General features: G+C 41.4%; 1 pseudogene; it reads right to left on the reverse strand.

The window, feature by feature from the left end:
- Positions 1–7,073: 7,073 nt before the first annotated feature.
- On the reverse strand, positions 7,074–7,191 carry LOC124799633 (annotated as a pseudogene).
- Positions 7,192–10,050: the final 2,859 nt, after the last annotated feature.

Raw genomic sequence — 10,050 nt, forward strand, 5'->3', positions numbered from 1 at the left:
GTGGAGGCCTTGTAACCACGCTAGCGCAACGATCGAAATTTTCATGTTTCTTTTATGTGTATATAAGTTTCTTTTACGTGTGTATACTACACTGTATAAATACATACGGTACGAGGGGCGTTTGAAAAGTCCGTGCTAAAATAAAAACTACTTACATGTTTGGGGTAAACTTTCATTATTTTTCAACATAGTCTCCTTTTAGATCTATACACTTCGTCCAATGCTGTTCTAATTTGTTGCTCCTTTCCGAATAATAGAAATTGACCAAGTCTGCAAAATAGCAATTAGTTATTGCAATCAGCTCTTCGTTTGAATAAAATCTTTGTCCTGCCAGCCACTTCTTCAAATTGGGAACAAATAGTAGTCCGAGGGAGCCAAGTCTGGAGAATAGATAGGAGTTGGAATCCTATTTCCATTAATTTAGCGACCACAACTGCTGAGCTGTGTGCTGGTACATTGTCACCATGGAAAAGGACAATCGCCAGCGTTTTTCTTGCAGCTCGGTTTTCAAACGGTCCAATAACGATGAGTAACATGCACCTGTAATAGTTTCACCCTTTTCCAGATAGTCGATGTGGATTATCCCCTGCGAATCCCAAAAGACAGTCGCCATAACCTGTCTGGCCGACGGAATTGTCTTCGCCTTTTTTGGTGCAGATTCTCCCGTGGTAACCCATTGTTTAGAATGTTGTTTGGTCTCAGGAGTACAGTAATGTGTTCATGTTTCATCCACAGTGACGAAACGACGCTTAAAGTGGTGCAGATTCTGCCTGAACAGCTGCAGACCATCCTTGCAACACTTCACACGATTCCATTTTTTGTCAAGCGTGAGCAATCACGGAACCCATCTTGTGGATAGCTTTCTCATGTCCAAATATTGATGTAAAATATTATGTACCCGTTCATTCGAGATGCCCACAGCACTAGCAATCTCACGCACTTTAACTCTTCTGTCATCCATCACCATATCCACAGGGCGTCCAGAATGTTCAGCATCACTTGTGCCCATATGGTCACTACGAAAATTTTGGAACCACTGATAAACTGTTCTAATCGAAGGTGCAGAGTCACCGTAATTATTATCAAGGTTCTCTTTAGTCTCCTGAGGCGTTTTGCCTTTTATAAAGTAATCTTTAATCACCACATGAAATTCTTTAACGTCCATTTTTTGACAATCATTCGACTTCCTTGATTCACACGAATCCCAAACACAAAGAAATAGACCAATATGGCTGAAACATGGTGTGGGTTCTTTCCAAAGATGCTACTAACAAAACATAACCTCGAACCGTGCTGGTGGTACCATCTCTCGGACTTCGCGCGGACTTTTCAAACGCCCCTCGTATTTTAACGTTATTACCTGAGCTGTCGAAAAGTTCGTGATCGATTTACCTCTGATTTGTACGCATCACTCTAATAAACGTTTCGACCGACACAGATTACACAGAGTGTAGTCTGTATCCGTCCAAACGTTTATTAGAATGATGTATACATAGGGAACACGTTGTTAGCAAATATCTCGAAACTTCCCTGATGGACTTACCTCAAATATTTACGCAGTACTGTAGTAAATATTGTCAGGCTATATAGGTTATAATTTTTTAAACGGCAATGTACAGATTTTAAGTAGAAACCGGCTGTCAGAAACAAAATGTTATGCTGTAAAATGTAAGATTCCATTTCGTTTCTCGGAGTCAGGTTCAGGTACGACAAGGCATTTAAACCATTATACAAGCTCTTTTTCGCAGATGTATCCGTTCGCCTTATAATATATTTAAACAAAAATCTTTTACACAGCTATGTGATCTTTTGTTCTCTTCGCCACATCGGGTTTTAACAGAAAACAGTATTTGTATTTATTGCTCGTAGACATGATTAGAATAGTAGAGACTGAATCGCCCGAAACCCTGTGATCCTGACCGTCCAAAGATTACAGCTATGCGGGAAATTGTCATTGAGACTGCTATCCTCACATATGAAGTAGAGCGAGCGATCTCTTGTACCCAATATATTAATGATCCCAAACTATTTACCCATTCGTTTTAAGCGACTTCATTTTCAAGTCAATGTTTCGTTCGCAATAACATACACTGAGGTGACAGAAATCATAGCATAGCGATATGCACATACACATATGGCGATAGCATCATGTACACAAGGTGAAAAAGGGCAGGGTAATGGTGGAATTGTCATTTGTACTCATGCGATTCATATGTAAGGTTTCCGGAGTTATTATTGCCGCACGACGGGAATCAAAAGACTTTGACTGCGGAATTGTAGTTAAAGCTAGACGCGTTGAACATACCATTTCGGAAATCGTGATGAATTTCTGTATTCCGAGATCCATAGTTTCAAGAGTGCGCTGAGAATACCAAATCTCAGGCATTACCTCTCACCATGAACAACGCAAAGGCCGCCGGTCTCACTTAACCACCGAGAGCCGCGACGTCTGCGTGTAGTTGTCAGTACTAACAGACAAGCAACATTGCGTAAAATAACCATGGAAATCAATGTGTAACGTACGACTAACAAGTGTGGTGACATCTGGCGTTATTGGGCTATGGCAGTAGACGACCGACGCGGTTGCCGTTGCCAACAGCTCGACATTTCTTGTAGCGCCTCCCCAGGGCTCGTGACCATATCGGTTGCACCCTAGACGACTGGAAAACCGTGGACTAGTCAGAGGAGCCCCAATATTAGTTGGCGAGAACTGTTGGTAGAGCCTGACTGTGGCGTAGATCCCACGATGCCATGGGCGCCGCCTGCCAACAAGGCATCGTGCAAGCTGGCGGTGGCTCGAAATTGATGTGGCCAGTGTTCACGTGGAATACACTGGGTCTTCTGGTCCAAAACCGTTCATTGCCTGAAAACGATTCTTCGTGGCTTCTTGGACACCATTTACAGCCATTCAACGATGGAATTTTTATGTATGACAATGTGCCGTGTCACCGTTCGCAGTTGTTCAAGACTGATATAAAGAACATTCTGGACATGCGGAGCGAATGATCTGGCCACCCGTATCTCACGACTTGAATCCCGTCGATCGTTTATGGGGCATAATCGAGAGGCCAGTTTGGGCACAAAATTACGTGTGAACGTCTATAGAGACAGCATGGCTCACTATTTCTGCAGAGTACTTCCAACGAGTTGTTGATTCCATGCCACGTCGAGTTGCTGCACTAGGCCGGGCATAAAGAGGCGTGACGCCATATGAGGAGGTATCCCATGAGCTTTGTTATCTCAGTGTAGAATGCTATAGACCAGGGAGAGGGGGAATGGAGATGTGTGCAGAGAAAATGGGTAAGTAAATGGACGTAGTGAGGGGAAGGTGGAGATAAACAGAGAGAGTGGGGAGGAGGTGGAAGACCAAAGTTATGAGGAGGAGATGAACAGAGAGGGAGGAGGAAGTGATGGTCAGAGAGAAGGAGGAGGAGGAGGAGGAGGAGGAGGAGGACAAAGAGAAGGGCGAAAGAAACAAACAGAGAGGGGGGAGAGAGTTTACGAAGTATATCCAATTCCCATGCCGCTGCTGTGGCCGAACGGTTCTAGGCGCTTCAGTCCGGAACCGCGATGCTGCTACGGTCGCAGGTTCGAATCCTGCCTCGGGCATGGATGTGTGTGATGTCCTTAGGTTATTTAGGTTTAAATAGTTCTAAGTCTAGGGGACTGATGACCTCAGATGTTAAGTCCCATACTGCTTAGAGCTATTTTAACCATTTAAACCAATTCCCATACAATCATTTACAGGATTTACAAATTGATTATATAACGAATATACTGACTTGAGGAGCACAGTCTGCTAAGTTCGTCTTGTTTTATACAGGGTGAACCAGAAGCATATAAACAAACTTTCAGAGGTTGTTCAGCGATAGTTACTGAGTATTTTTATACAAGGGACCCAGTCATAACGTAATCCTAAAGCAATTAAGATTTATTCGGCTTGCAACCGGTATCACTCTTGCTTCTGTGACAGTATCTTCAAAGCAGTGAAGTTGCCTGTTACATGTAATAAACAGAACTTTCAACAGACTAAACAGAGTAACGCAGGAACTCTCAGAGGCAAAAGTACGGGGATGCAGTCACCGACGGTGCGGGAATAGGTCAACATAGCGAACTTGTGCGGCTCTTCTACTGTACTGAGTGAAATCTTATGCGAGGTGAGCATTGGCCACCTCTCCGTCGGTGAAACTATCCACAGTGCTAGCGTGTATCACTGTTGACGCTGTTAACACAACTAACACTGCCTGATAACAGAACACTAGACAGGACCGTGCAGTACTGTATGCAAACGTGATGACAGTAAAGTAAGGGGGATATTACTATTGCCAACAGCAGGCATTTGAGTGAGTGGAAACAAGGCTCACAACGCAGACCGACGACATTTGCACTGTTGTGCTCCGTTTTCAGTGCAACACAGATGCAACGCTAATTACAAACGAAAGGAAATGCAATAACTTTATTACGAGCCGCGGAGGCCGTGGGCCCCTTACACCAAAATACTCAGAAGATATCCGTGAACAGCCTTAGTAATTTTGTCAGTGGAGTTTTGGCCCACCCTGAATGCTGACGAACAGGATTCGCTACTTTGGTGCTCCTAGAGAATGTAATTTACTTTTAACCCCAGTTTCTGACCATTTCAACACACAAACCGTATTTCTACAATGTTTCAGCATATTAAGCATAATGTCTACCGTAGATTATCTGTTTGTTGTATTTGGATTTCCGCTATTTCCTAGCGTGAATAGACTCTTAACAAGCATTAGAAACATGTACTGAATTGTGAATAACCTTATTAACCTAAATTTATATAGTGGAATTACTCTCTGTACTGGACAAGATAAGATTTTTCACAATATATTTTATACTTACTTAATATTAGAAGGGATTCAGGTGAGTTGTACTGGAAAAATCAGTCTGTAGTGTTTTTATGAGCGGAATTTGCACGCGAGTTACTGTTGCTGTTTACATGTCGTCTGTCAGCCTCATTATGTCCGGAGATGTAAGCGGGAATATGCATCCACGAGCTTTCAGATGCATCACCCATTGTCTGTGTGCCTTTGTCTGATTAATATAAAATGCCGAGCTGTACCGAAAATAAAAGCTCCGTAGAGGGGCGCAGCGCACCGCGATGTTTATTTCGTTTCCTGCCATGCATATTTTATATCACAGATTGAAGCGTTCTGTGGCTGTAATGTTGTCGTTAATTCCACTAAAACTTGTCCCCAACGGTAAGTCGCTGCAGAACCAACTCCACGCACTTCACCAACACACAATTACACGCAGTTTTGTGACGAATATAATACCGCGAAATTTATTTAAAATAAATGAACTATTATATCTAGAAGCCAGTTCGTCTGTTCTTGTTTGTTGTGGGAAATGCTCAAGACACTGCAAAAGCAACAGGAGTGTCTGTGTGAACATATGAATTTAATAAAAATAGATTTACTTCAACACTAGTTTCCCTATAAATTTCAGTTTTACTTGGTAATATTTGACCCGCTGAGAACCAAAGAGGTCTAAATCAAAAAAATTTAGTTTTTGAGTTATACCAGTCAGATTACTCACAACGCACGGAAATTTGTTATGGAGAAATGATAAAAGGATAACTCCCACCGGAGCCACTTGAGAGCTCCAAATGCATTCTTGCTCTCAAGTAAAAGTGAAGTGTGTTCGCGGAATAGGGGTATAAGTCAGATGTCAAGGCCACGTGGTCCTTTTGTTCTGTGTTGTTTGGCACCTTTATTTACACCCTAAAATCAGAGAGACAATGTAACAGTGCTAGTAAGTAATAGTATTGTTTTCGTTCTTTAGATTTGTAATATCCAAATGTTATTAAAGCAGAAATTGTCTTGATAATGTAAGTTTGCACTCCATGTTGAAGTCTATGTTAAAGCCTGCACGAAGCAGGCAGTGATGTCTCACATTAAATAGATAAACCATAAAACATGCCCTTTCAACAATGTTGTGCATCAGTCCGGTGCACCACACTGGACCTCGACGCGTTGATCCTTCGGCAGAGGAAATTGATGGGGAAGGTGAAATCGAGTACACAGACGTGCTCCATTATAAAGCCTCTTGATATATCAGAGCGACCAGAATTGCATTTTAAGAAATTTCGACATTTACAAACTACAATTTATTTATAATCTGTAGATGAGCGCACTCTTGAAATTTTACGCAGACCCAGTGGGGAGCAGTCTAGTATTTACATCAATAAAGCAATTATTCTAACTCAATTTGTGAGAGAAAAATACAGAATGGGAACATGAAGTGCGGGCTCACATTTACTGTATCACACTACGTTTATGTTTTATAAATAAATTACAATAACGGAGATTAAAAGACAGCGCATTCCTTCTTAGGTATTTAACTTCACCGAAACGTTTATAAGAACAGTGGTACAACTCTTGATTTATACCACTTTACCTTTCACTATGAATAAGTTTCTGCGAGCAGAGGTGATATTCCAGCTTGTAGGGACTATAAAAAGGAATTTAAGCACAAATAAACAAAATGTCTATGGTAAACGTAATTACAATATTTCATTTGTACATTTCATCAAATGAATCATGAATTATTGTAAAGCATGAATTTACATTAAACGAAACCAAATCCTTTCATTTCTCAAAAGTATGAAAAATGGAGTTATACCACTTTGGCTCTCAGCGGTTCATTTATGTTTATATAAATTAGTAACCTCATCATAAGTTGTAACTGCATAGTACTTCACAAAATGAGTGTACAAAGTCAGCACGCCTTTGGACCCTCCAAACGTGTGGCTTTTAGCACAGCTTGAAATGAAAGCTGTATTTGGATGTTTCACGTTACGAAACCTTAGTCGTCCTCTTCATGATAAACTAAACTAAACTCATTCAGCACAGGCCATGTAGGTCCAAAGGTACCGACTGGCCGCCGTCTCATTCACAGCCCACACGCGTCTCTGGATGCGGTTATGGAGGGGCATGTGGTGAGCAAACCGCTCTCCCGGCCGTATGACAGTTTCCGAGACCGGAGTCACTACTTCTCAATCAAGTAGCTCCTCAGTTTGACACAAGCGCTGAGTGCTTCTCGCTTGCCAACAGCGCTCGGCAGACCGGATGGTCACCCATCCAAGTGCTAGCCCAGCACGACAGCGCTTAACTTCGGTGATCTGACGGGAACCGGTGTTACCACTGCGGCAAGGTCGTTGGCTTTTTCATGATAAACACACCAAAGAAAGAGTAAAACTTGCCAATCTTTTATTGTGTATTTCGAGATGTTACTGAACTTTGTTAGGCTCCTAAAGAAAGAAATGTGATGATTCTCTTCTTGATAGCTGCGCACCAAAACCCGTCAGCACACTGAACGCAGAACACTGAACTAAATATTTTATCGGCAATGGAAAAGTTATGTGATCCATCTCCAGATTTCACACCTAAGATATAATCATTTACTTCCACATACGAAGAATAATAGCCGAAGAAAAACTTCAGAATTTAGTTTAGAGCGCATAAGAACTAGGGGAAAGTGCTCAAGGCACTGTACTGGAACTGGGCGGGAGCCAAAGTTCACAGAGCAGAAAGGAAGATCAATCTGCCGTGAACGCTCTCATAGGTCAGCGATGTGTTACGTCGTCTGGCACTTATCGGGGATGCGGTCTCGTAGTCGCTAGCGTGAGTCGCAGGCAGCAACGCTACCTTTGAAGTCGTTTGCTTTCATTCGATTTTCAGCGCATCTTTTCAAGACACTTAGAAAGAATATGTATTTGTAATATTCGAAAACGAAACGTAATCGGTAATAGTACTGAAAGCAACACTTGTCAATGTCCAAAGCTAGCTGCAGATGATCTTCACTCAAGGGTCAATCACTGTGATGTGACCGAGCCAAATACATGTGCGAACTGCGCGATAACAGCGAATATCGAGCTGTTCACACAAATCCGAATAAGAAGTCTGTATAAAAATCGATCGTTGAGTAGCTTGTGACTACCATTTCACTGAATACACATGCAACATTTGTGTAATCAAGTCAACTAAATCATAAATATACTGAATTTCTAAAATCATTTTCATAGATATTTCGGAAACTTTGTAATATTTTAATACCAAATCGTGTAAAGAAATTTAAACATTTAACTGATCTTCGGCGAGGATTAAATTCTTTGATTTAGATTTGTCCATCATATTACTTGCACTTAGCGGGAAATGTTTTTGTATGATGGCGTGTCGAAGAAACAATTACAAAGAGTACTTACGTTTAGTTGTTGATAGAAGAGCTGTGTGGAACCTTTCGTGAAACGTATTTTGTGAGCGAATCGTCTAAAAATTTTGCATACATAGTATTCAATGAAGAAACTGTTTTATTTAGTTGTTAGCAGATCATCAGCTTGACACACCTGGTAACACAATAGCAATTTTTTTTAACATCCGAGCTGTCAGGAAAGTCAAAAATGTTCTAATTGCAACATTTAGCTACAGTGTCCTGCTACTTCTCCACACACTCGCCGCACCGACTTGGAAATACCCTTGTTGTAGAAGGCAAACGCTTGTGATTTCTGTCAATTCCCTGCACTGGTCTGCAGCTCATAGCCAGCGGTTCATATGAGCAAAGAGGCTGGTTAGCGGGTGATCACTTACCATCGAAAATATTGCAGGAGCGTATATGAGACGTGGGACATACGCTCCATGATACTTCAACTCAAGAAAGACGAGGTAATAATTACCAACCAAACACAAACACTCGCTTGTTATTTCCAACTGATTTTATTCAACAATTGCATGCCAACAGCAAACTGCTGTTACCCCAGAATAATATACACAAATGCCCTAGAATTTGAAACATTTCTAAAGAGACAATATTTCTACGGGCGTCAAATCCCACCCTAATAATAAATAATTTTAAAAACCTTCTTTACATAAATCTTAAGAACCATACAAACAATAAATGGTTTACTGAGAAAAACTTCCACAGAAGAAGGCCACATTTTAAGATATAAGAGCAGAAACATCTCACAATTTCTTCTCCTGAACAAGATATTAAATATCCAGTACAATGAAAGGCATCTTTAAGGTATTACAAAATTTCAGTGACAAGTAATGACACACCAGAGGTGTGCGAAAAGTACAGCTCAGATCGAGCATGAATGAAAGCTGAAACGAACTGTGAAAAAGGAAAGACGGACGCCTCGGCGTCACCAGGAACAAATAATAAATTACTCAACTTAAATCCGCCGAAGAATTGGAGTCAACTGATAAACACAGTGGCCGCGCTATCGGCTACTTTTCAAACTGGCCGCCGCCAGGGCATCGTCCCCCGGTTGAACGACCAGCTACAACGTTCGACGCACACCTCTGATTGCACCACTGAAACTACAACATAAAACCACACAGCATCTCGGCAGTATCCAGATAACACAATCATTAAAACAGTTGCAAAATTTCAAAACAGTAATACGGCCACAAGGGACCCACAAGCCGCTCACATTCAGAATGAAGCACTTTAAATATCAGAACTACTTTGTCATTAATAATATGTGCAGACCGGCTTATTAGTACTAGAGCAGGAAGTGATACTATACTAAAATATATAAGAAGCTGGTCATAGTGTTAAATCACGCACTCGCAACTTAACTGAAAATATAACCACAGAGACGATTAATGATATTTGTATGGAGTGTAGCCATGTTTGGAAGTGAATCATGGACGATAAATAGTTTAGACAAGAAGAGAATAGAAGCTTTCGAAATGTGGTGCTACAGAAAAATTCTGAAGATTAGATGGGTACATCACGTAACTAATGAGGAGGTATTGAATAGAATTGGGGAGAAGAGGAGTTTGTGGCACAACTTGACTAGAAGAAGGGATCGGTTGGTAGGACATATTCTGAGGCATCAAGGGATCACCAATTTAGTATTGGAGGGCAGCGTGGAGGGTAAAAATCGTAGAGGGAGACCAAGAGATGAATACACTAAGCAGATTCAGAAGGATGTAGGTTGCAGTAGGTACTGGGAGATGAAGAAGCATGCACAGGATAGAGCAGCATGGAGAGCTGCATCAAACCAGTCTCAGGACT

The sequence above is a fragment of the Schistocerca piceifrons genome, chromosome 5 (assembly GCF_021461385.2).
Source record: "Schistocerca piceifrons isolate TAMUIC-IGC-003096 chromosome 5, iqSchPice1.1, whole genome shotgun sequence".
Classification (NCBI taxonomy): domain Eukaryota; kingdom Metazoa; phylum Arthropoda; class Insecta; order Orthoptera; family Acrididae; genus Schistocerca; species Schistocerca piceifrons.